The following is a 25967-nucleotide window of genomic DNA, read 5'->3' as shown; positions in this document are numbered from 1 at the left end:
GTACTTGGATCTGTTCTAGTCTGGCTTGATCATGGCACTGAAACTGCTTTGATCAGGAGAGAGATGGGGCAGTACAAGCCTTGATCTCTCGACAATTCCTGAAACTGTCAACCTCAGGAAGTTAGAAACTTGGGGACATTGTGCGGCAGCTAGACTGGTGGCTGTGCGTGGCTGCCGAGACCATATAACACTGGTCCTGAAAGACCTACATTGGCTCCCAGTATGTTTCCAAGCACAATTCAAAGTGTTGGTGCTGACCTTTAAAGCCCTAAATGGCCTCGGTCCAGTATACCTGAAGGAGCGTCTCCACCCCCATCGTTCTGCCCGGACACTGACTTCCAGCTCACAGGGCCTTCTAGCAGTTCCCTCATTGCGAGAAGTGAGGTTACAGGGAACCAGGCAGAGGGCCTTCTTGATAGTGGCGCCCACCCTGTGGAACGCCCTCCCGTCAGATGTCAAGGAAATAAACAACTATCTGACTTTTAGAAGACATCTGAAGGCAACCCTGTTTAGGGAAGTTTTTAATGTTTGATGTTTTATTGTGCTTTTAATATTCTGTTGGGAGCTGCCCAGAGTGGCTGGGGAAACCCAGCCAGATGGGCATGGTATAAATAATTTATTATTATTATTATTATTATTATTATTATTATTATTATTATTATTATTATTATTCCACTCCTGCCTCCAGAGCCACTTGCAGAAAATACATTTATGACAAGTTAGTGTTCAGCACCACCTCAGCTGCTCTCTGTTGTCCTGCAGAGTTGAATCTTGTCGCCCATGCTGTTAACATCTATAGGAAGCTGCTGGGAGCTGCCATGGGATATTTGGAGTGTAGGTGGCACCTAGCTCTTTGTTCCACCTGAATCAGGCAAAGTGGTTGGAGGCGATGGTGAGGTAGAATTTTCCTCCCCAGTTACGCTCACAAGTCATGGAAGCATCCTTGCGTGGAAACACCACATAGGGGCGTATGTGTTTGTGTGTCAACTTCCAGTGACAAGTGTAGGTGTCTGCCATCTGGGTACCACACAGCTGATTCTCTTCTCTCTGCTCTCCACAGAGAGACTTCCTTGGCAAAACTGGACCATTCCAGAAACGGTAGCCTGCCACGGTAAGTCTGCCTTCGTGGATGCTGCTACTTCCCTCTCTTCCCAATTGCCGCTTAATTCCTTGTGTAAACTCTTCGTTTTTGCCACCTCGAGGCATGCTTCCAGTGACCCTGTCCAGTGTTTCCTCTTCCCCCAGCACACACACACACACACACACACACACACACACACACATCTGGGAGGTCCCCTGGGAAGCCTGCTGCCTTGATTTCTTTCGGGTAAGTGCTAACTGCTGATAATAATCTAACAATAAGCATTTCAGGGCAAGGTTAGGGATATTATTATGGCAAAGCGTTCACACTCCTTTACTTGTTGTTGCAGATGGGGCCGGGGATGGGGGGGGTGGGCTGGAAGTGGATGGGGATTGAGACCAAATAGGCCTCTTTTCCTGACCTTGCGTAAATGGCCGACTTTAGGTCACGGCTGTGCAAACAGAATCTTCCCTCCCCTACTTGTTTATTTCTTTATTTGTCTAGCTAATGCGGGTTTAGTTCAAATGCTGCCGAAAGGACTGCTAGTCCCCTGTCATGGGCTTCACAGCCTGTGCCAGAAATCGGTGGCAGGACCACTAGGCAGGCAGCCACGCCAATCTCTCCTCGAAGTGCCACATTCTCCAAATTCGGGGGTGCACCTTCCCACACTCTGTCAAATAGCAGAACTCTGCTCCCTGCAACTTCAGTGGAAAAAATCATGTCATTACTGAATTACTCAGCCTGCTGCTTGGGATAGAAGTCTCAGTTCGCTCCTGTACTTGCAGGGGCTGGAGAAGCTAGCTATTCCACATCCCTGTCCTGTTTCCATGGTCCCAAAGAGGAGTTTTCTGGGCAAGGAGGGAAAGAAAACTCCAATGGTCCTCTATCATTCCACAGCTATTAGTAAGCTTTGAAGGTGGTTTGGCTGCTCTCCTTCCAAAAGGAGTTGTAAAGTAAAGGTAAAGGGACCCCTGACCATTAGGTCCAGTCATGGCCGACTCTGGGGTTGCAGCGCTCATCTCGTTTTATTGGCCGAGGGAGCCAGCGTACAGCTTCCGGGTCATGTGGCCAGCATGACTAAGCCGCTTCTGGCAAACCAGAGCAGCGCATGGAAACACTGCTTACCTTCCCACCAGAGTGGTACCTATTTATCTACTTGCACTGTGACGTGCTTTCGAATTGCTAGGTTGGCAGGAGCAGGGAACGAGCAATGGGAGCTCACCCCGTCGCGGGGATTCAAACCGCCGACCTTCTGATCGGCAAGTCCTAGGCTCTGTGGTTTAACCCACAGCTCCACCCGTGTCCCTAAAAGGAGTTGTAAACACATGCTATTTGTCATGGTTAGGAGTTGCCCCATCTTCAATTCAGATTTTTGTGCAGGTGCATCACCAGGTAAACTACAGAACGATGGGCTGAAGCATTTGCCTAGTACTCTCAGACCCTGGACTAGCTCTGTCCACCCAAGCTGGTCACAGGGCACCTTCTTATTTCACCTGAGCAGCAAGACATTCCTGGTGTTGATGTGGCCTTGCATGCTCTGCACCTGTGCCCTGCAGCCCTGCATTTGGACTTATCTTTGGTTCCAACTGTCAGGAGTTCAGCCTACCCTCAAGTAGGAACCTGGCAGAGATACAAGCCCGACTGACATGTTCTCTCCCTCCTGGTCGATTGTTCGGGAGCTTCAAAAGCTTTCTTCTGCCCGAACATCACAGCGACTGATGCCAACAAACACCTGCACACTTAGGGATCCACAGAGTCTTTGCACCTTGCATAACAGACCTCAGCAACTCAGCATTTTGGCTAATCTACTTTATTTACATATAAACATATACAGAGCACTGCAACAGGGCTCCCTCTCTCTCTAGCATCAGACAGCAAAGAGAAAAAGAACAAAAGACAATAGTCGCACTTCACGGAACACAGTAACACAAACCTCCTGTCTCCGTCACTTCCCACTCTGTGGAGTCAAAACATACACCGTCATGTGATAGACAAACATCCCATGACTGCAATCATAGATCAGGAATTCTAACAACAACACCTGCTTTCTTCTAGGCTTGCGTTTGATTCTGCTGGTTCCTGGTGTGGATAGTGTCATTATGTAGTATAGTCAATAGGTGGCGCTGAACTGACCTGTCTCTGGGTGGAGTAAGGCAATTCCTGTTGCTGCTCTGTTCCTGTTGGAGAGAGGCAATAAAGTTCCTGTCCTGTTTCCTGTAGCTTTTAAGTCTTCCATGGTATTCCTTGGTGTCCGATGGTTTCCTTGGTTCTGAGTCCCCAAGCTTGCTCCTTGGCTTCGACTCTGTCGATTGGCTCCTGGCTCATCTTGTACATCTGCCTGTGGTTCGATCTGAATACTCACCTTTTCCAGGTCCTTTGCTCCCTGGATCTTGCCAGTGGGAAAAGGCACCAGTGCTGTTTGGACAGCAGGCACCATCTGCAATAATCAACTAGCTGAACTGGCAACAATCTCCCTGAAACAATAACCCTCATTGCAGTTGCCCCTTACCCTCATGGTCAACTGACCGCCATGCAGGACAAAAGCCTGACAGTGATTGATAAAGTCCAGCTGGACTCACCGCGCTTGGCTAATCATTTAAGGAGCCATCCTTCTTCCGTTTTCACGTGCTTATCCTTACTGCTTCTCTCAAGGCAAACCTCGCGTTCCTGCCCGTCGGCCGAGCTTCCCAAGCCCAAGACAGATGGCCCAATTGCATCTGCCTTCTGCAATTAAAACAGCAATTCCTGTCGCTAGGAACTGAGATGGGAAAATAAGGGACCCTCCTTTATTCCTGACCTGGAAAGTTCCCCAAGCAAAACACAGCTCACCCTCTCCAAGCATCTCATAATGAAAACAGCAGGCAACAGAGCAAGTTGTTTACACAAGCTGTGCTCTTCTTCCCATGGTTCTACAGACCAGTCAAAGGCTAGTCTCTTTATTTCGTGGACAGAGAACCTTTCTGTTGAGGGTCAGGACCCACAAGTTGTTGGTGGGAAGGACCAAAGGCAGTGGTGGTTAAAGCTAACAGGGTGTGATGGCCTGGAACTCGGGCTTGAATTCAGAACCAGAGGAGTCTCAGTCTGCACCAGATCCTTCGCCTCAGGCATCATCTGAACCAAGGCTGGGGCCTGATCCTGAAGAGTCCCAGTCTGCACAGGTTCCCCTGCAACAAACACCAGCTGGGCCGAGTCGGGGGCCTGAGCCTGCCCTGGCTCCAGATGTGGGGATTACCTCGTTGCCTTCAGCTGGGCCATCACTTGCAGCTGCTCCACTACCGGTTGGGTCAGGGGAGGCTGAGGCGGCCCCTGGGTCTAGTAACCCACCGACGTCTCCCGAGCTGCAGAGACTAAGGTCTGAGAGAAGGAGAGACCTGAGTACTCGCAGGAGGAGTGCTCTCCTTCGGGCGAAACAGGGAGGTGAGTTGCTGGGGGATCAGGACTGGCTGTTACCCTGACAAAGATAAAAGGCTGTCGGACCTCGCCCCAGGTTGTGGGAGCAACATTGCTGTATGCCAGATCCTCCCTAAGATCCTGTACCTGTCCTTGCCTGGTTTCTTGCCTCGTGTCCTGCCTTGACCCTGTTGGACTGACTCCCAGTGGAACCTTTGGATTCTGGACTGGTCCTGGACTGTGTTTCACGGGTTACCCCTGAGCCCAGTACACAGGAGCTTGGACTGAACACCTTTCTCTCTTCTTCCTCCCCAGTCTCTTCCCTGCCCAGCTGTCAGCTGGGGGGTCAGACATCTTGCGAAAGGTCTGAACAGATCACTTGCAGAGGACTTTTGAAATCAGGCTAAGGTCTGTGTGTGGCCGTAGGGCTGTTGGTTGCTCATCATAGCCCTACTTTTATATAGCAGAATTCCCTCCTTGGTCTTTCGGCCAGGCTTATCCTAGATTAGGGATGGGGAACTTTTCCAACCTTGGGGCCACATTCCCTTCGAGGCAACCTCCTAGAGGTCACATGCCAGTGGTGGGCAGAGCAACAAATATGAATTACCTGTATACCTCTGCACTCCATCCAGACAGGCAAGAGGCATGATTAGAGTTCAAGGATGCATTCCAGCTGGGTAATAAAACTTGAGGTGTGAAGCAAGGCCAATGAGGGGTGTGGCCTTGAGAAGGAGGGTGTCGCTTGTCGTGTCAAGGGACCACGAGGGTCATCTAGTCCAACCCCCTGCAATGTATGGAACTTTTGCCCATCATGGGGCTCGAACCCACAACCTTGAGATTATTAGTCTCATTCTTAACCAACTGAGCTATGATGGGTACACTAATTGTGTGACAATTAGAGTAAAACAGTCTAACTATAAAGTTGGGCTGAGACTTTGGATGTATTAGTTATATAACAAACTAGGGGGGGTGTTTGTGTGTGTGTGTAATGCACATCTGTATTGGTCTGAAATGTGATGATGGCATCATTATGACAAAAAGAATTTTTTTTTAGAAAATGGGATTTGTTCATAAGCACGGACCCCCCAAATGCTATAAATCTCCTGCTGTTTAGGAGGTTTGAGTCTTCCTGCAATTGGAATTAGTTGCTTGTTCGCCAGAAGTGGCTTAGTCATGCTGGCCACATGACCCGGAAGCTGTACGCCGGCTCCCTCGGCCAATAAAGCGAGATGAGCGCCACAACCCCAGAGTCGGCCACGACTGGACCTAATGGTCAGGGGTCCCTTTACCTTTATATTGGTTTGTCATGCTGTGCAGGTGCAAAACCTCTTCTTTGCATACAGTATATCCTACCTGTAGTCTCTTTTCTGGCGCATCATCTAGTGCACCATGTCTTAGGATCTGGCCCCAAGCATTATTAACACCATTTGCCTTTCATTTAATTAGAAAAACAAACAAGCCTCTCTTCATTTCATCACTACAAACAGCGAGCCAAAGATGTGGCTGGTCCAGCTCCGCCGAACGCAACAGATTTACACCAGGAATGACTGTGGTCTGCATTGTGTTTTATTCAGCCACAATAAATTTTCTCCTGCAAGTGCTCTGGTGTGGCATGAAAGCAGCTGTGTTTTCTTAGGCACCAACAATTTGACTGATATGGTTTTTATTGCCACCACAGAAGCTGTTAGCGCGTAAAAGTTACATTAAAGTTTTATGGACCTTGCTGTCTCCTATGTTAACCTTCATATATCTAAGGAAGGTTTCCAAAGGAGACACCTCCTTCCAGAAAAAGGCCTCTGCAGGTCTGGAAGAACCCACACATGCCACACATTTAAACACAGAGAAATACAGAATCCACCGTCCGAATGATTCCTGTCCCTCACCTTGCAGAAAAGCAGCGGTCCCTCCTGCTTCGGTGCCCCCTTCCCATTAAAAAGCAAAACAAAACGCTCCATCATACAAGTCTCAATCATTATGCCGTATCAGATCATGTCGCTAAGAATGCCACAATGTAACGGGCAGCCGGCCAGGAATAATATTCGCATTCCCACTGGAAATCTCGAAAACCCTTTCATTTCACCGCGTCCCCAGATATACTCTCCACAAAGAGGTCATGAAATCTAAACCTCAGTGTATAAACCGCAGGAGGACATCGGCCGAACATGTCAGGCTGGGAGCGAGGGGGTGGGCTGAGGGGGGGGGGGTGTGTGAAAAAAGTGGGGAGGGTGTCGCATTAAAAATTGCCTTGCCCATTTACAATCTGTTGAAAGTTTAAAGATCGCTTTCTTTGAGGTGACAAAGCGATCTGTCCGCAGCAAACAAAGGCCATTTACCCGAGTGCTTGGTTTTGGGGGGTTTTGATGGTGTGTGTGTGTGTGTGTTTGCGTTTTGTGGTTGTTGCTTTTTAATGCGCGGAACAAGGGAGACTCTGCAGCCGAGTCAGCTTAGAAGCAAGAATGGTGCCTGAATCGGGGAGACAGGATGATTTGGGAGTGTGGGCTCGCTTGCATTGTTCCCCTTCCTCCTCGCCCCCACCCCCACCCCCGTGCTGCCCCCATGCTGATCCGGCTTTGGCAATTTGAAATTGATTATTTTGGATTGTGTGCGTGTGTAGAGCCCCGCCCCTTCTGCCGGCTAATTAAAAAGTGGCCTTGTTGAGGCAGCATGGTTTTAAATTGCTAAGGATTGGCAGGCCGGGCCCGGCAACAAAAAAATCATTAATTCTAATGTGACAGTGTTTCTTTAAGGGGCCCTCATGGTACAGGACAGGGGTCGGATCAAGTTGATTATGGACTCCTGTTCTCATCAATCTCGTGCTCTGCGGGAAGGTAGCGGAAACATAACTCCAGACTTTGGCTCGCTTTTCAGCTCTGGGCCGAGCTGGGGTCGAGACTGTTTCTCAGGCTCCTCGTTTCTCCTGGGGGGAAGGAAGGGGGGGTCAGAAACTAGGCTCCTCCGCGTACAGCCAAGTGTAATGAAGAGTCAGCCTTCGTCATCTTCGGCGAGATTGCTTTTCAGCGTTAAAAGCGCTCCAGCCAGGACACTGCTGTTATTCAGCTGGGCTGGGTCTGGTCCTGCCGGATTATCCCAGAGCAGGGTGTGAGATATCAAAGTTGGAAGAGCAAGGCAATGTCAGCTCTGCTTTGTGAGATTCACTCCCATGAATGCATGAAAGGCTCCCTGTACAAACTGCATTAGATGCGCTCCAAATGTTCATTCCTGATTGGTCACGCTCTGACCCGCAGCTGCATTCCCTGGCTGGAGGAGTGAAAGATGCACTGTGGCTTTGTTCTGCCAAAATCAGGGCTTGGAACCATGACAGGACTATCATATTACTGAAATGGAGGGTCATCTGGAGAAAAATGATCCTCACTGTGGCTCGAGGGGCATGTCCCTCCTCGGGAGAACAAAACACGGAAAGTCCCGGATTGGTTTCCGTTGAGGTGGGCGCAGTGAATACTGGGTGCAAAACAAGGATCCGGCAGAGACCCGGAATCCTGCTCCATCGCAGCATCCAACTCTCACTTCTAAATTATTTGCTTCTAAATTCTGCTGTGTGGATCGAAACGGTGACTGAACAATATACAGTGGTACCTCGGGTTACATACGCTTCGGGTTACATACGTTTCAGGTTACAGACTCTGCTAACCCAGAAATATTACCTCGGGTTAAGAACTTTGCTTCAGGATGAGAACAGAAATCGTGCTCTGGCAGTGCGGCAGCAGCAGGAGGCCCCATTAGCTAAAGTGGTACTTCAGGTTAAGAACAGTTGCAGGTTAAGAACGGACCTCCGGAACGAATTAAGTACTTAACCCGAGGTACCACTGTCCTTGGCATGTTTAGGCTTTATCTAAAATAGATCTTGCCTTTCAGTGACTAATTTGGACTCACTATCATAACCCAAGGTTGGTTGGTTTTAAAAAAACAAACCCAACTAGCTTTAATAATTCCATTGTCTGCCCCAAATGTCCCCCCCCCTTGTTTCAGAGAATAGTCTCTTTTATTTTTGTTAAGTTTCTAGTGCTCATGGACATCAGCGCTATGAAAATCGGTGGATGGCAGCTGCTGAAAGCACAGCAAAACAGTGGATGGGTTGTGTCCAGTGCTTTTTTTCCTTTAAAAAATGTTTAGGGGTACTCTCATTTTCCTACTCATATTGAAATACTGCCCCTCAATGAGGCCAAACTTACATTCACAACATGTTTAGGGGTATGCGTACCTCTGCATCCCCCCCAGAAAAAAAAGGACTGGTTGTGTGTATTCTGAGAATCTGTGCAAATGCAGAATGTCCATGCTAATACTTAGCAAAGTAAATTAATAAATCCCCCAACACAGCATTTTGTAGCAAAAAGAACCTAAAACACTGCAATAAATCAGAATCAGATAAGCAATTACAAAATGTGCACCGTTTATTCTGGGTGTGGCATTCGGTTCTTATTGTCGCAGAATTTGGATGGGGCATTATGACCTAGTGGTCACCGGGGAAGCAGTTTTACTCGATGCGCCTTTTATTGTGGGCATAGTCCAGCTGAACCCCAGCTGAAAAGTAAAAGTTTTTAAAATATGCCCTGTCCTATTTAGGGCTGGCCCTTTTTACTGGGGATGAGCTAACCACTACACAACAGGCTGAAATTCAACAGTTCTGGTGAAGCACCCAGGGGTGTGCTATCTCTCTTGTTTTGCCCCTCACAGAGCTACAGTTTGCAGCATCCTTAACAAAATACAGTTCCCAGGATTCAAAGAGGCGTAAGTGAGAGAATGCGCTTTTAAATACCGTATTTTTTGCTCTATAAGACTCACTTTTTCCCTCCTAAAAAGGAAGGGGAAATGTGTGTGCGTCTTATGGAGTGAATGCAGGCTGCGCAGCTATCCCAGAAGCCAGAACAGCAAGAGGGATTGCTGCTTTCACTGCGCAGCGATCCCTCTTGCTATTCTGGCTTCTGAGATTCAGAATATTTCTTTTCTTGTTTTCCTCTTCCAAAATTAGGTGCGTCTTGTGGTCTGGTGCGTCTTATAGAGCGAAAAATACGGTATATGGTGTGTATGCAGCCCATGCACCCCAAGGTGCTTCCTCTCATTTTTCTGCCATGGTGTCTTTGCAAAACTGCAATTGCTGTTTCTTGCACACTTATTTGTGGGGCCAGGGTCTCTGCAGGTGAATCCCCCATCCAGGAAACATTAAGAATCATTTAGAAACAATAACATTTGTTTGTCAAAGAGCTCTGCTGCCTATCGGGTATCACTTGAGGCAAAACCTTAATGAGAGGCACAATAATGGAACAGCAGCTTTGAAAGTACTGTATTTTTATTCTAGCTGTATGAACTGCACAATGGACTGGCTTGACAATTTGCCAAGAACCTTCTACAGTCGCACTTTCTACAATCGTAGCTTAGTTCTCGGATGTTTTGGCTCCTGAACGTGGCAAACCCGGAAGTGACTGTTCCAGTTTGCGAACTATTTTTTGGAAGCCGAACGTCCAGTTGGCAATCAGAGCTTCCTGCAGCCAATCAGAAGCTGCACTTTGGTTTCCGAATGTTTTAGAAGTCAAACAGACTTCCGGAACAGATTCCATTCAATTTCCAAGGTACAACAGTATATGTCTTTGCTGGAAAACGAAACCAGGCATCCTCCCCTACGACCTATGCTGAGTTTGCTGCTAGCATATCAGATTAGATCTATAACTCCACTTTTGTTTCCAAGGAACTCAAGCCAGCATTCAAGGTCCTCCCCCAAATCGTATACCTCACTGGGGTTGTGTTTTATCTTCACAACAACCCTATGGGGTTGGTTAAGGTGAGAGATGGTAAATGGTCCAAGGGAAGTTTCATGGTTAAATGGGGTTACATATGCTTCAGGTTACATACGCTTCAGGTTACAGACTCCGCTAACCCAGAAATAGTACCTCGGGTTAAGAACTTGGTTTCAGGATGAGAACAGAAATCATGCGGCGGCAGCGGGAGGCCCCATTAGCTAAAGTGGTGCTTCAGGTTAAGAACAGTTTCAGGTTAAGAACGGACCTCTGGAACGAATTAAGTACTTAACCCGAAGTACCACTGAATTGTGTTTGCTTTTAAGGTGCTGCTCTCTGCTGTTGTCTCCGCTGCCGTTAGACGGAGTGAGATGACCACCTCAGGCAGAAGTTGCTGAGGGAGCAGCAGTGAGGTATGGTGGACCAGGTCTGTCTGAGCCAAGTGGCCTGCTGTGTACCCCCAAAGCTAGCCCTCAAATGATGCCGCCTCACTGCCACAGCTGAACCGAGCGCCACTCTGATTGGCTTTTGTACATTGACTTAGGAGAGCAGCACCATCTTGCCTGTTGCCTCGGGTGGCGAAACACCTTGGACACCAGACTGACACAGCCCTGTCCCTCTGGAAATGGTCACCTCTATCTGCCATTCCTAGCGATTCTGTGTCACGGCCTCCGTTTATGGCTCTGCAAATGGGCAGAGCTTTGTGCCCTTCAAACCACGCCACCTTCTCTCGTGTGATTCCAGTCCACCCCGATCATATCCATCTCTGAGCAGCAAACTGGTTAACGTGACCTTGCGAAACATTGGGGGGGGCTGGGGTTACTTCTCCCTCCTTTTTTTGTTCTTTTGAAGCTTGAAAGGGAGTTTAAAGGCTCCAATCAGTAATGGGAAGCGAATGGGCACAGGTCAGAATAAATTAGACTCTCCTCTTGCAATGAAAACCAGGTTGGCTGAAAATTACCCCCACTCCCCAGGTCTCACTATTTTTAGTCCCATGGCGGCAGGGCAGGCGGATGTGGTGGGGGAACAGAAGTATTTACCTTTTGGCAAGCATTGAGTATTGAACTTGAGAAGGGAGAACAAAAGGGAGAACATCTTTCTCTGGGCAGGCGGAACTCAAAAGGGCGAGTTCAGAGCTCGCCCTGGATTTAATACTTCTGTACTGCTCTTTATCAAAAGAATCCAGGGAGCTGTACAAAAGAAGATTTAATTCACAAAACAGAGAGATGTTGTTTGAAAATGAGCGAATAAGTATCAGAAGATACAACACACATGCAAAACCACCAAAATATTGTTTGTTAAAGAGTAGAACATAAGCTGCCGAAAAGAAAGAGCCCATGTAATATAGTTGGACTAGGACCTGGGAGACCAGGGGTAAAATCCCCACTCAGCCATGAAGCTCGCTGAGTGACCTTGGTCTTGTCTCTGCCTCCTAGGCTAGCCTACCTCACAGAGTTGTTGTGGGGATTAAATCAGGAAGAGGAAGAACCATGTACACCACCACATGACCCCAGTAAGTGGAGCTTTGGTTGCAGGGCAGTAGCCACAGAGGAGCAGCACCTTCTCATTTCGCCTCAGGCGGCAAAACGGGACGGGCCCCCACCTGGTCCTTGGGCAAGACACCTGCCACAGGCTACCTGCTCATCACCATTCTCCCTCATCATGGCTACTGCCTGCTTGCTTGCCAGGCAGAGATCCAGTGAGCAAGCGATCCGTGGCATCTCCTGCCCACCTACTCCCCACTGCCATTGTCTTGGCGTCTGGTGATCAAGCAGGCTACAGGTAGGGGAGCAGGCCCAGAAGAGCTCTTGTCAGGGGGCTCCCTTCTAGGGTGGATGCCCAACCATGCCGGCCCTTGGCAGTGTCTCAAATCTTCATGTTCAGAAGTAGCATTGCCGCTGGATTCCCCTTGCTGTGGGGCAACAGCAGGGGAAGGCCGTAGTCTTTGTTTTTTCCGCATAGGACTGAAGGAGGCATCTGCCTGGCCAATGGAGGAAGGAGGATGCTGGACTTAATAGGCCTTTGGCATGGGCATAGCCAAAGGTCACCTGGATGATGTTGTGGCACATTTCTAGCAATGCAACCGGCAACCCAACTGAGCTTCGACTCCGAAGCTGAACTATGGTATGCCATGGGGAAGCAGAAGAAACTCAGCAAAGAGCAGTTGAAATAGCTGAAGCAGGAGCAGGGACCGAGCAACGGGACCTCACCCCGTCACGGGGATTCGAACCGACAACCTTCTGATCGGCAAGCCCTGGTTTAACCCACAGCGCCACCCGCGTCCCTGTTTTAGTTTAGACTTTTAAAAAAAATAATAAGATGGGGGGAAAGGCGCGTTCTTTGTAATTTTGCAAAATATACTCGTTAACGGCATGAAAGGTACTCCCTGGTGTTAATTTTTTACTTAGCTTCCTAGTTGTCAAATGGCTTTAAGATTTTGACAGGTTTTTATGAGCACTTGGGGTCAAAAGGAAGCAATTTAAAACAACTGTTGTTGAGATATTTCATTCTGAATCTGCTAGACAGAGAATGATGACAGGTGGGTGTCCTGTCTCCCCCACGCCCATGGTTTTGAGTCTGATCCAGCAGGGTGGGTGTACACACACACACACACACACAGAGAGAGAGAGAGAGAGAGAGAGAGAGAGAGAGAGAGAGAGAGAGGAAGCTGTGTTATACTGAATAACAGCTCAGCACTGTCTTCACTGACTGGCAACAGTTCTCTAGGGTTTCAGACAAGGAACTCTTCCAGTCCTAGCAGGAGATGCCAGTGACTGAACCAGGGGCCTTCTACATGCAAAGCAGGTGTTCTACCACTGAGCTGCAGTCCTTCTTAACTCCAAAATGGCATTTCTCGGAGATGGCCCCCGGGTGGCTGAGAGAGGCCTCTATTCCATCATGGATAGACGCCAACGGGTCATTGGATGTGCTTCAGCTGCCCCCTTTCCCCTCTGTGATTTATGCTTTGCAAATGCCAGGTGTAACTGGGCTGGCAGCCCCTAAATCTCCCCTTGGTACAAATGGGAGCTTTCCTTCTGATGCAAATGGCAGGCACGAGGCAGGCGATCTGGATCAGGACCACAGTGGGCGGCAAAGGGTTAAAGCCCCCTCCTTCCTGGCCAGGGTCTGGGACTCAGCACCTGCTGTTAACTTTTTAAAAAGCGATTCCAGAAATTGCAAATTGCATGAATGACGTCTTGTCTAGTTTTGGACTACCTCTTTTAGGCTTACACCTGACGGTCATTTGCCGGGAACACTTCTGCTCGTTAAACTGCAGGGCAAAATGTACTGGGAAAGGAAAGTCCTCTGATTCAGAGAAAGCTTTACTTGAATGCTTGTAAAGAGAAAACAGCAGTCTGCTCATGGACGCCCCCTAAAACTGTGGTTGTTTAAGAGGCATTCTCTCAACATTTTCACCTATAATGATGTCCAAAGTGAGGACAAACACTACAACCTCCATGTTGCAGTGCTAACATGATCTAACTACACTATAAGCACAGAAAAGAGCAGTCTGCTCATGGACACCCCCTAAAACTGTAATTGTTTAAGAGGCATTCTCTCAACATTTTCACCTATAATGGCATTATTATTATTATTACTATCCACACCATGGACAAACACTACAATCTCCATGTTGCAGTGCAAACATGATCTAACTACAGTATAAGTATAGGAACAATCTCATGCTGCTGTTTAACTCCCTATAAGCAAAATATACCAACATTAACATGTGGGAGTTAGTATGTAGTGGTTTGAGTATCAAACCAGGACCTGGGAGATGGGTTCAAGTCCCCTCACAACCACAAACTGACTGAGTGTCATATATTTTAGCCACATCTACTTAACTGGATTGCTGTGAGAATAAAACAAAAGAGGGGGAGAGAAACGATAACTGCCTTGGGATCCTTGGAGGAAAAGCTGGATACCAATTTAGAAAACGAAATAAAGTGAAACGTGTATGTGAAATCATCTGTTTGCTGGATTCCAGCAAAATCGGTTTTCCTCCTGGATCCGGATGGGTGGAACTCGCAGCAGATTTCCCGGTGGGATTCAAAGCAGCACGGTTGCTAACAGTCCATTTGAAAGCACCCAAGGCTCCCCTTTCATAAGACGGTTGCATTGTGTGTTGGAAAACACAGCTGGGGAGGGGAGAAGCAAAGCAGTTCAGGAGTGTTGCAAAAGCCCATGGTGCCCTGCCAGCTTCCGCAGACCAGGACTGCCATTTCACTCTTGGAACAGCTGGGTGTATTTTTCATTTGGCTGTTGCCTGGCTTCTGATATCAGCATTGTGCCTGATGTCACCTAGCTGATAAAACATGGCTTCATCCCCCATTGAGAGGAGCAAATGAGTGAATCAGACAAAGAGCAGCGAAGAATAGGGCTCACTTTAAAGAGGCTTTCAAGGATGTTGCTTAAGTCTCTTTTATAAGCTCCTCAAAGCTCCGTCCCTCCTCCTATTAACTTCCCTCTAGGTGGGAACCTCTCCTTCTGAAGTGTGACATAATGAGAGGACTGTGACTTCTGGGGCAGTCAGGTGGGGCCAGAGAGGCTGCCCTTGCTTACACAGTGTTGTACTTACCTGGTTGTAGCCCACAAAAACAACAGTCAAAGGCATGTTTGCTGCTTTGGCATGATAATTTTGCACCAGTCTGTACTGCTGGTGGCTTGTATGGTTTCCATATAATAATGACATCTTCAACCAGCCTGTTGTAATTGATAGCCCACTTCTAGGGGTGCGGGGGCGCGATTGTCATTTTACAAGAGAGAAATTAACTATGCATCTTTCAGTAATTTTGCAAAGACCCCTGACTGGAGCAACAGAGACATCATTTCCTTATAAGAATATCTTCTTCTTCCCAGGCGTTTTGTTACCACCCGAAGGCTGTCATTTCAAAACCTTAAGTTTAATTTTAGATAGATTCCGCCCCCCTTCATTTCTGTAGTTATCATTTACAACTGTCATTGAAAAACCTTAATAAGCCATTGATAAGGGGAACAAAAACTTCACACCTATTTTAATGTGCTAACAAGGTTGCCTGGACAAATATATATATATAACACAAAAGGGTGTTATCTGGGTACTGGTTATAATTTCAAAACTCCTCCCAGCTACTACATTTTATCACTATATTTTATTGCTACTATTCTATATAAATAATAATAATAATAATAATAATAATAATAATAATAATAATTTATTATTTATATCCCGCCCATCTGGCTGGGTTTCCCCAGCTACTCTGGGCAACTTCCAACAAAATATTAAAATACAATAATTCATCAAATATTAAAAGCTTCCCTAAACAGGGATGCCTTCAGATGTCTTCTAAAAGTCAGATAGTTGTTTATTTCCTTGACATCTAATAGGAGGACGTTCCACAGGGCGAGTGCCACTACCGAGAAGGCCCTCTGCCCAGTTCCCTGTAACCTCACTTCTCGCAGCGAGGAAACTGCCAGAAAGCCCTTGGCGTTAGACCTCAGTGTCTGGGCTGAACAATGGGGGTGGAGACGCTCCTTCAGGTATACTGGGCTGAGACTATTTAGGGCTTTAAAGGTCAGCACCAACACTTTGAATTGTGTCCAGAAATGTACTGAGAGCCAATGTAAGTCTTTCAGGAGCAGTGTTATGTGGTCTCGGTGGCCACTCCCAGTCACCAGTCTAGCTGCTGCAGTAAACAAAGGTGGTAGGTGCTGGGGAAAATGGATCCAAGCCTATTGTTTCTCAGTAGCCCAGTCTTGGTGATACTTAAGTAGCCTAATAAGGATTGAACATACTCAGTACCCTGAAATGTTATGGGGCGAGACAAATGGAAAATCAGGCAACTTGTGAATGCCCTTGATAGTATTCTAAGGAAAGCATGCAGAGTCTCATCGCTCGGAAGTGTTGCAGGTCCCAGTGTAGGGTGTGTGGCTAGTCACCTAAATGTTCCCGGTAAATTAGAGTATTATGGTATTAAAGCCTAGTGCCTCTTTCCCAAAGCCTAGGAAGCTTCTGCCCAGCTTAGGAAGGGAGGCGTGACGTCAGGACGTTGTAATGTCACACGCACAATGTCACCCCCCCCGCATCGCCCTCGCAAACTGGCGCCTCTGGCCTTAGCTGCTCCGGTGTGAAACATTTCACTGCACAATACTGGTGGGAGTGCATTTGCTTGCCAATTGTAAAGTTTTAGCATCAAATTGTACAGATGCCTGCCTCTTCAGCATTTTTATTATTATTACAGTGGTGCCTTGGTTACCAAACGGTTTGGCTCCCAAACAAATTGGCTCCCAAACTCTGCAAACCCAGAAGTAAGTGTTCTGGTTTTTGAACATTTTTCGGAAGTCAAACATCCAATGAGGCTTCTTCGGCTTCCCACTGAGTGCAGGAAACTCCTGCAGCCAGTCGGAAGCTGCGCCTTGGTTTTCAAACAGTTTCAAGAGTTGAACGGACTCCCAGAACGGATTAAGTTTGAGAACCAAAGTACCACTGTATTATTATTATCAGAGACTTTTCGATCATGTATTTGTTGTTGTTGTTTAGTCATTTAGTCGTATCCGACTCTTTGTGACCCCATGGACCAGAGCACGCCAGGCACTCCTGTCTTCCACTGCCTCCTGCAGTTTGGTCAAACTCATGCTGGTAGCTTCGAGAACACTGTCCAACCATCTCATCCTCTGTAGTCCCCTTCTCCTTGTGCCCTCCATCTTTCCCAACATCAGGGTCTTTTCCAGGGAGTCTTCTCTTCTCATGAGGTGGCCAAAGTATTGGAGCCTCAGCCTCAGGATCTGTCCTTCCAGTGAGCACTCAGGGCTGATTTCCTTCAGAATGGAGAGCTTTGATCTTCTTGCAGTCCATGGGACTCTCAAGAGTCTCCTCCAGCAGGTCATGTATTTAGCTTTAAAATAAAAAGCGTTCTAAGGCCCAGGTTGTTCTCCGTGCCTCATTTACTGAGAATTTTCTCACTTCAACAGAGTGAGTCTGCATATCTGCAGCTAACGCATAAATGTTTTCCATTGAGCCAGATGTCCATGGCCTGCTCATTTGAAAGGTTGTGATGATGAAGATACCTGTTCTTTGAGAACAGTGATGGGGAGGGAGCCTGTTGCCTGCCGGTCTTGACTCCAGCTCCCATCAGCCCCAGCCAGCATGCCCAATGGCCAGGAATGATGTGAGTTGGAGTCCAACATTGCAGTTTTTCTCTTTTTTTAAAAAAAAATAAAATATGGAACGCTTCACGAATTTGCGTGTCATCCTTGTGCAGGGGCCATGCTAATCTTCTCTGTATTGTTCCAATTTTAGTATATGTGCTGCCGAAGCGAGCACCAACATTGCAGTTTTTCAAAAAAAAAACAACAACAACATTGCAGTTTTTCAAGGCTTGTAAGAACTGCTAAGGTAAGCATTTTCTTTAACCTTGGGCAATTTGATTTTCCTGTCCATTTTGAATGGGCTGTTGCTGTTTTACTCTGCGGGTTTAATTTTTCTGCATTAGTGTGCATTCTTGATTATAATGATTATGAAACTGTAGTCTAATATCCTGTAGTCTTCTAATATCCTATACTCCCACAAGATTAGAACTTCAGAATATGGGGCATTATTTTATTTTTTTTAAGCCCCAAATAGCTATCCCCTTGTGCATGCTCTAAAGTCCAGTATTTACTGGATGGAGGAACCCGAGGAAACTTAAGGGATGTGCTTACAGCCATGGATTCAGGAACAATTTGCCATTCATGTGGAAAGGAAAACCCCACACTCTCTGATAACAACGACATGGGAAGCAAGGTGCAGACAACCAGCTACAAAGTCAAACTTTGGATCAAAGAGCAGCTATAGCACTATAAATAGCATACACTATAAAAGGCCTGCATTTGTTGGAGGAAGGGTAGAATGAGAATATAATTATTATTGTACATGACTTCACACCTATCAAAAAGACGATGTTTCTGATGGTTTAACGCGGAGGATATATTTGTAGCATGTGGTGTTTTCCTACCTCAGGTGAAACATATCGGAATCTTTTGGTGCATTTAGCTAGCAGGACTGCTTAATAACAATTTCAGGAGCAGCTGTTTATCAAGTTATTTCAAAACCTCACATTTTCACCCAAATCCCCCTCTGGGAGTTAGCGATCTCCCGTGTAGACCATGTGCGACAGACATGAAGAAACAAGCTGTCCGTCATCCCTTCTGAACCATGAAGCGGTTTGTCCCCTGATGTTAATTTAGTTAGATCACGGCCAAAGGGCGTAGCTTGTATCAATGCCAGGCCTTAATGAGCAGCTCATTTGAATCCATGCAAAGTACCAGGGAGCATGGAGACATGCTAATTAAAGTGACTGCTGTTCTTTAATTAAGCAGTAATTCCCCCCCAAAGAGGTGATTATCATGCAAATGGAGCCCACTTAAGTGATGTAAATGCTTTGGGCAATATATGAGCCTCTTTCTTTGCTAAGAAGTAAGGGGACATTAATCCAGTATGCATGTACTGGTATTAACCAAGCAGATAAAAGTTATTCATTTATTGAGCTATTGGGTTCTCGGGGCTTTGTTGCGGAACAATGGGGCCAGGCAACAGGGCTCTGCTTACAATAATATATTTATGAATAATCCTACTTCCACCCTAAAGGCCTATTCAAAGACTGCAGATGTATAGTTAAGGTCTGCCAGCAATATCTTACAAGTGTGTGTATATCTCTCTGTGTGTGCTGGGCATGTGAGAGTGGGAATACATCTGGGTAGTATTTCAAGAGCAGTAGGGTAACATGTGTCTATAGATGGTGTTGACATGTTGGTCCTGGAGGGCTGAAGGAGACAAAGGGCTCAGTCCATTGGGAATACCTTCGGTGTAAATTCTCTTGGAATGAATGGCTCTTGTGCAGGAGCACAGCTCCCCTACTTTTTCCACTGCTCCCATGCCTTTCAACCCTGCTTGTTCTACAAAAGACCTTCCCCAGTTGCTCGCGCCCAAAGTAGGTAGCAAATTGATACTGTTTTGGAGGCGAGCCGCTAGTGCTAAATTTGTTCTTTCGTTTGCAACAAATCAATAGCAAAGATCCCACAACTCGGGGACAATTCTGAGGGGAGTTTTATTAGCGTGCATGCTCTGCCAGGCACTCTGTATTGGGGGAACATTGGATTTCCAAAAGTAAACCAATTGATTTATTGTGCATAGCCAAAGGCCTTTACAATGTACAGCAGAGGGTGAGGCAAGGCTTTCCTCTGAAATCGCACAACATACCCTATAAAAAGTTTACAGCATGAAATTTTAACATAAGAGAGCATTATGGAGTTTCTTATCTGCCAGAGCAAATTTGGCTACCAGGTGTATAATCTGTAGGTATTTATCAGCCAGAAGCTCTATTGTCACCTCCTGGGGGGATCGGCCTGAGAGACAGTCAAGGACAGGTAATTTTCTCTGGGCATTGAAGCTAAGGGGCAAAGCAGCAGGCAATATCCCAGGGACAATTCACACTTCTGCTTCCTGGGTTTAGTTTGATCTGTGGACCAGCTACTTGTAACACAGCAGAGGGGAGGAAGAGGGGCAAAGCGGGAGGGAGGTTGATGTGGCGCAAACACAGTGGTGAAGCCCATCTAGCGCTCCTGCAAGCGTGTTTGCTCCACGCTGACCTTCCTGCTGCCTCCACCTCCCAGTAAGCAATAGCGACCCACCTGCTAGGGGGGCCAGTCCCTTCTGGGTTTAGGTTTATCAAATTTATTTATCTCTTCCTGCAACAAAAGTTCTAAAGCAATTTCCAACAGGAACAGAATACAATAATAAAAATATGTAAAGATATTAAAAATATACTCGGAGTAGAAACATCCAATCATTAGTACTGACCAGAATGCTCAGCGGGAGGGGTGATTTTTTCTTAGCACCAAAGTAGCACCAGGGGATCTGCTACAGATTCTCAGACCCTCCAAGTGTCCCTATTTTCCTGAGACGTCCCTGATTTAGAGAAGCAGTCCCGATTTCAGATTTGATACTGGAATGTCCCACTTTTCCTTAGGATGTCCCTATTTTGATTGGAGAAATGTTGGAGGGTTTGGAGTTATCTGACCCCACCAGCCGTCAGAAGGCAATTTTGCATAGGGAAGGGTTTTTTATGTTTAATGCTTTATTATGTTTTAATATAGGGGTTAAACCACAGAGCCTAGGACTTGCCGATCAGAAGGTTGGCAGTTCGAATCCCCGCGACGGGGTGAGCTCCCATTGCTCGTCCCTGCTCTTGCCAACCTAGCAGTTCGAAAGCACGTCAAAGTGCAAGTAGATAAATAGGTACCGCTCCGGCAGGAAGGTAAACAGCATTTCCGTGCGCTGCTCTGGTTCGCTTAGTCATGCTGGCCACATGACCCGGAAGTTGTACGCCGGCTCCCTCAGCCAATAAAGCGAGATGAGCGCCGCAACCCCAGAGTCGGTCACAACTGGACCTAATGGTCAGGCGTCCCTTTACCTTTATGTTTTAATATATGTTGGATGCTGCACAGAGTGGCTGGGGCAACCCTGTAAGACGTGCGGGGTATAAAAAGTAAAATTATCATTATGGAATGGGACGTTCTTATTTTCAATTTTCATCGGGTACATGTTGGAGGGTATGGATTCTTATTTCTAAAGGTCCCAGGCCATTTGAAGAAAAGACTGCCTACACCTAGGCTGAATGTTCTTGACTCGGCGGTTCTGAAGGGAAGATATGGAGGAGTCCCATATGACCAGAGATTATGCCATTGTGCGTTGGGTAAGGTAGAATCCACAGAGCACATTTTACTGAGCTGTCCCTTCTACAACGATTTAAGACAGTATCTTATAACTCCATACTTACCTCAGCTCAGTCCCCGACAAAGAGGAAAGCAGACAGCATATCTGCTAAATAAGTCTTCAGGGAAGAAAACTTTGTCAGTGGCTAAATTCCTTTTCCTGGCACTCAAGTGTCGGAAACGTATAACTGAATGCTTTGATGTGGGTTATCTGTGAGAGGTTTAGTACTGTGGCCCTACCTTATTTATGTACCCCTATGATGTTTTAGTTTATAATTGTGTATTGTGTCTTATCTCTGACTATCGATCGAATAAAGGAAATTGATTGATTGATTGATTGATTGATTGATTGACTGCCTACACCCTGCACTTGGCAGCCTAGTGGTTGCTTGGGTTGCAAACGTGATCCGTGCGGGAAGCACGTTTGCAACCTGCTGCATCCACAATCCGCAGCGCGGTGTCTGCGCATGCGCAGGTTGCGATTCGGGGCTTCTGCACATGTGCAAAGCACGATTTAGCGCTTCTGCGCATGCACAAGCACCGAAACCTGGAAGTAACCAGTTTGGGAACTTCTGGATTCGGCGCAGTGTGCAACCCGAAATCACTCAACCTGAAGTGTCTGTAACCCGAGGTATATTTTGGGCTGTAGCTGTCTTGGATGGGGCTGCTGTGAAAATCAATATAACTTCTCATGATTATGCCAGGCATCAGTATCTGCTCATACTGATGTGATGTCCATGTTCAGCTTGCCATGTTAATATTGTGAGAGAAGCAGCGCCAGATTTACGTATAAGCTAAACAAGCTATAGCTTAGGGCCCCACTCTCTTGGGGGCCCCAAAAAAATTAAAGGAAAAAAATACTGGGTGTACACTTCCAAAATATAAGATAAAAACAAATAAAATAAAACCTACATACAGCAACAGTGTTTTGTGTTGTGCAGGCTCCTATGATGTACATAATGGGCCCTGGGTGCTAGCCTGCTCCCTAAAATATCACTGGTTTGCTCATTTCTATATATAGGGTGCCTACATTCTGCATGTGCAAATGGCTTTAGATACCTGTTAGGTCCATAAATTACCCTATAGCATACATTCAACACAAAAAACAGCGAGAATTGTTGACAAAGGACCGCTGGACCTATGAAGGGCCCATTAGCTTCAGTAGCTTAGGCCAGGGCCTCATTAAACCTAGACCTGGCCCTGGAGAGAGGAAGAGGGGGAAAGCCTGCCCAAATTAGTAGGAAGGTAAAAAAATCAAGTAGTTATGTCAATAAAGCCTGGCTAATATTCCAAGACAGATGTGTGCCTGTTTATTTTCATGAAATTGTGGAATTGTAGAGACCCCAGGGGTCATCTAGTCCAACCTTCTGCAGAGATATCCCATAGTGTGGCAGCTTGATATTGCCTAATAGTCAGCTTGGAAAGTTGGGACTAATAAGGTCAACAGAGAATCTTGTGGCAACAACAAATTTATTACGACATAAGCTTTCATGGACTACACTTCACCAGATGCATGAATTGTTATCCTGAGTTACAGCTACAGGTGCATAATATGAGAGGCAGTATGGTGTAGTGGTTAGAGTGTCAGTCCAGGACCTGAGAGACTAGGGTTCAAATTCCCACTTGGCTAGGAAGCTCACTGTGTGACCTTAGGCTAGTCACTGCCTCCCAGCCCAATCTAAAGGTAAAGGTAAAGGGACCCCTGACCGTTAGGTCCAGTTGTGGCCGACTCTGCGGTTGCGGCGCTCATCTCACTTTATCGGCCGAGGGAACTGGTGTACAGCTTCCGGGTCATGTGGCCAGCATGACTAAGCCGCTTTCTGGCGAACCAGAGCAGCGCACAGAAATGCCGTTTACCTTCCCGCCGGAGCGGTACCTATTTATCTACTTGCACTTTGACGTGCTTTCGAACTGCTAGGTTGGTAGGAGCAGGGACCGAGCAACGGGAGCTCTCCCCGTTGCAGGGGTTCAAACAGCTGACCTTCTGATCGGCAAGTCCTAGGCTCTGTGGTTTAACCCACAGCACCACCCACGTCCCTTCCAGCCCAACCTGTCAACCTGTTATTGTGAGGATAGATGAAGAGAAGGAGAACCAGGTATGGTATCTTGTGCTCCTTAGATAAAAATGTGGGAAATAAATAAACAAGTGTGTCTGCCTAGCAGTAGAGATTGTCACTAGTGAGGTCAGCAAGAAATAAGATGCAAGGAGTCTTGAAATTGCTAAATACTGGAACAGCTTCTATATAACAGCACAAGACCTTTTCATAGAAATGAGCCGTGCCGTAGCATATGAAAGTTATGTGCTTAGAAGCAGAGTATACAAAGGCTGTTTCAAGAGCAAGCAAATCTGGCTTTTATAGCTTGCAACCCATCAAAGTTAAAATGGGCCCTTACGCTGGTGATGGATTTTTGGAGCCTTAAAGACTACAGAACAAGCATCGGACTAGAGAGAATGAGAGCTTCAGTGCATCACTTGAAGCCTGGGGAGACTCCTGCATGTCTGAGTGGCAGCCTTTGAAATTCATTTATTTTTGTCTCTGGCAGCTTTGATCAGATTGTCAACATGGGGCCTGACAAGGACTTGTTGTGATGATGAGCGAGTGATAAAAGTATCTTCTCTCTAGAGGAGAGACTGATCCAAGCTGCTCCTTTTCTCATTATGTAGGCCTGTAAACTGTGCAAGAGAGACACTAGATGTCGAGAGGATTCTGAATATGCCGCAGTTATTGTTCTGATCTATGCTGGAGCAGGGGAATGCGGGAGGCTTCCCTGCATCCAGCATGTATTTGCATGGAATTAAAGATGGTCTTTTGATCCACTGTCTTCAAAAATAAAACCACATGGAATGACTGGATGCCAAGAATGATATTGAGGCTGCTATTTTGGGGCTGCAGACTGAAGGTGGCAATCCTAAATCTTGAACGGGAAGATTTAGACCTTATCCAGTACTTTGCCAGGTTCTTACGATGGCAGAAGGATGCCCTTGTGTTTCTCCATTTTGTCGCTATGGTGGAACAATCTCCCTCCTACAGGAGGAAAATAGAAGGGAAGAAACTGCACCAGTTCCACGAATGATATAGCTCACGATGTCCAACCAGTTGACCGCAATCTACTGGTCGACTGCGGGGTGTCCCAGGTCAATTATGTGGTTTATTTGCCACAGCATATATTTCAAACATTTTGACTGTGGGACACATATACCGTATTTGTTGATGTTTAGTCATTTAGTCGTGTCCGACTCTTTGTGACCCCATGAACCAGAGCATGCCAGGCACTCCTGTCTTCCACTGCCTCCCACAGCTTGGTCAAACTCATGCTGATAGCTTCGAGAACACTGTCCAACCATCTCATCCTCTGCGGTCCCCTTCTCCTTGTGCCCTCAATCTTTCCCAACATCAGGGTCTTTTCCAGGGAGTCTTCTCTTCTCATGAGGTGGCCAAAGTATTGGAGCCTCAGCTTCAGGATCTGTCCTTCCAGTGAGCACTCAGGGCTGATTTCCTTAAGAATGGAAAGGTTTGATCTTCTTGCAGACCATGGGACTCTCAAGAGTCTCCTCCAACAGGGTTGCCATATTTCAAAAAGTGAAAATCCAGACGCAAAAGTTTATTTTACTATATGCCCAGGAAATTCTTCCCGGACCCAACGGACGAATTCTAGACATATGGCAGCCTTAGCTAAGTGACTTTAATGTAACGCTACATTGGATATTACTAGGGTTACCATATTTCAAACAATGAAAAAGTTGTTGAGATTTTTTTTAGTTTTGCCCAAAGTTGTTGAGTTTTTTGGGCAAAATCGCAAAAAATGCCATTTTTGAGCTATTTCTATGGAAAATGGGCACTGCCATATGTCCAGATTTTCCCAGACATTTGACCTATTTCCGCCCGGACACTGTTGCAGTATTCCAGATCTGTCCAGGAAATTCCGGGCATATGGCAACCCTAATACAACCCACAATTGCTATGGTCTATACAACCAGTGCTTCTCAGCCCTTGCTTAAACATTCCCATTGGAGAGGAGCTTTATTCTGCAATCCTTTAGGCATGTGCAACTGCTTTGAACATGGCAATGTACACCGCACCAGTTCTTACTTTTCTTCTTGGGGATGACTGCTGTATTGAGAGAAGAAAGGGAATGATATATTCCAGATCAGACTTGCTGGTGGCGACAGTGGTGCTTACCACCTCCTGAAACATTCTGTATCAGGGAAGGATAGTCAATGGAAGCCCAATGGAAGCCCTCAGACCATATCTAGCCTACAAGGGCTTTTCCATCCCATGCTGTCAGGAGTCTGCGCTGGAATCACGGTTAACCTGATCTATCACACTGAACAGGTAGGAACACATGCAGTGCCCCAAATAACCGCAATGTGGGCCGTTTGTAGGAGCTGCAGACCTCACCAAGCCTCCGCTTCCCAGTCTCTTTTCAGCACAGAAGCTCTTCTATTAACGGGTTCTTGATCCTGTTTATTTGGCCTTTAATCCACCAAGAATAATTGTCCTCATCGGGAAGTTAGCATTTATTAGAGGAGTCGTTTTCAAAACCCTTAAGCAAGTCACAGTGATGAAATGTGTCTGTTTTTATGGGGCTTTAAAATGCAGCTTAATCATTGTAAACAAAGAAGAGAATCGCGGACAGTGGAAATCTGGAGTAATCCCAAATGGTGAGAGAAGCAATGTGCTATCTAAAGAAGAAAACAAAAACAGAGGCCTGAAGCCCATAGCTCTGTTTATTTTATTCTTGGCCGGTGGAATCCTTTCACAGTGCAAAAGCCCCAACAAAAACTTAAAACAGCAGTAGCTATTTATATAGACAAGCAAAGAGTAAACACTCTCTGATGGAGTAGTCCACCATTCACAACACAGCAGCCATTTTTTTTGGGGGGGGGGGAATCCTGCCACTTCCTGTTTCCATAGAAACGTGGCTCGCCCTGTTTCGCCCTTATCATTTCCCTAATGTCTAGACCGCCAAGAATTCTAGCGCATTGAACTTTCCTAAATAATACAAGGCATTTC

The 25967-nt window shown here is 46.6% G+C and overlaps 1 protein-coding gene across 1 annotated transcript in view; it reads left to right on the top strand.

Annotated features, from left to right (window-relative positions):
• The window catches only part of CDON (cell adhesion associated, oncogene regulated), a 116293-nt gene that overhangs the window by 15827 nt on the left and 74499 nt on the right, over positions 1-25967 (top strand). Inside the window, exon 2 of the mRNA XM_081843263.1 lies at positions 1061-1111. The gene's annotated coding sequence lies outside the window, so the exon portion shown is untranslated. The remainder of the gene's footprint in view (positions 1-1060; positions 1112-25967) is intronic.

Source organism: Podarcis erhardii, assembly GCF_964252035.2.
Source record: "Podarcis erhardii genome assembly, chromosome: 16".
In the NCBI taxonomy this organism is placed as follows: Eukaryota; Metazoa; Chordata; class Lepidosauria; order Squamata; family Lacertidae; genus Podarcis; species Podarcis erhardii.
Note: the sequence above shows the minus strand (reverse complement) of the source record. Positions and strands in the feature narration are given on the sequence as shown.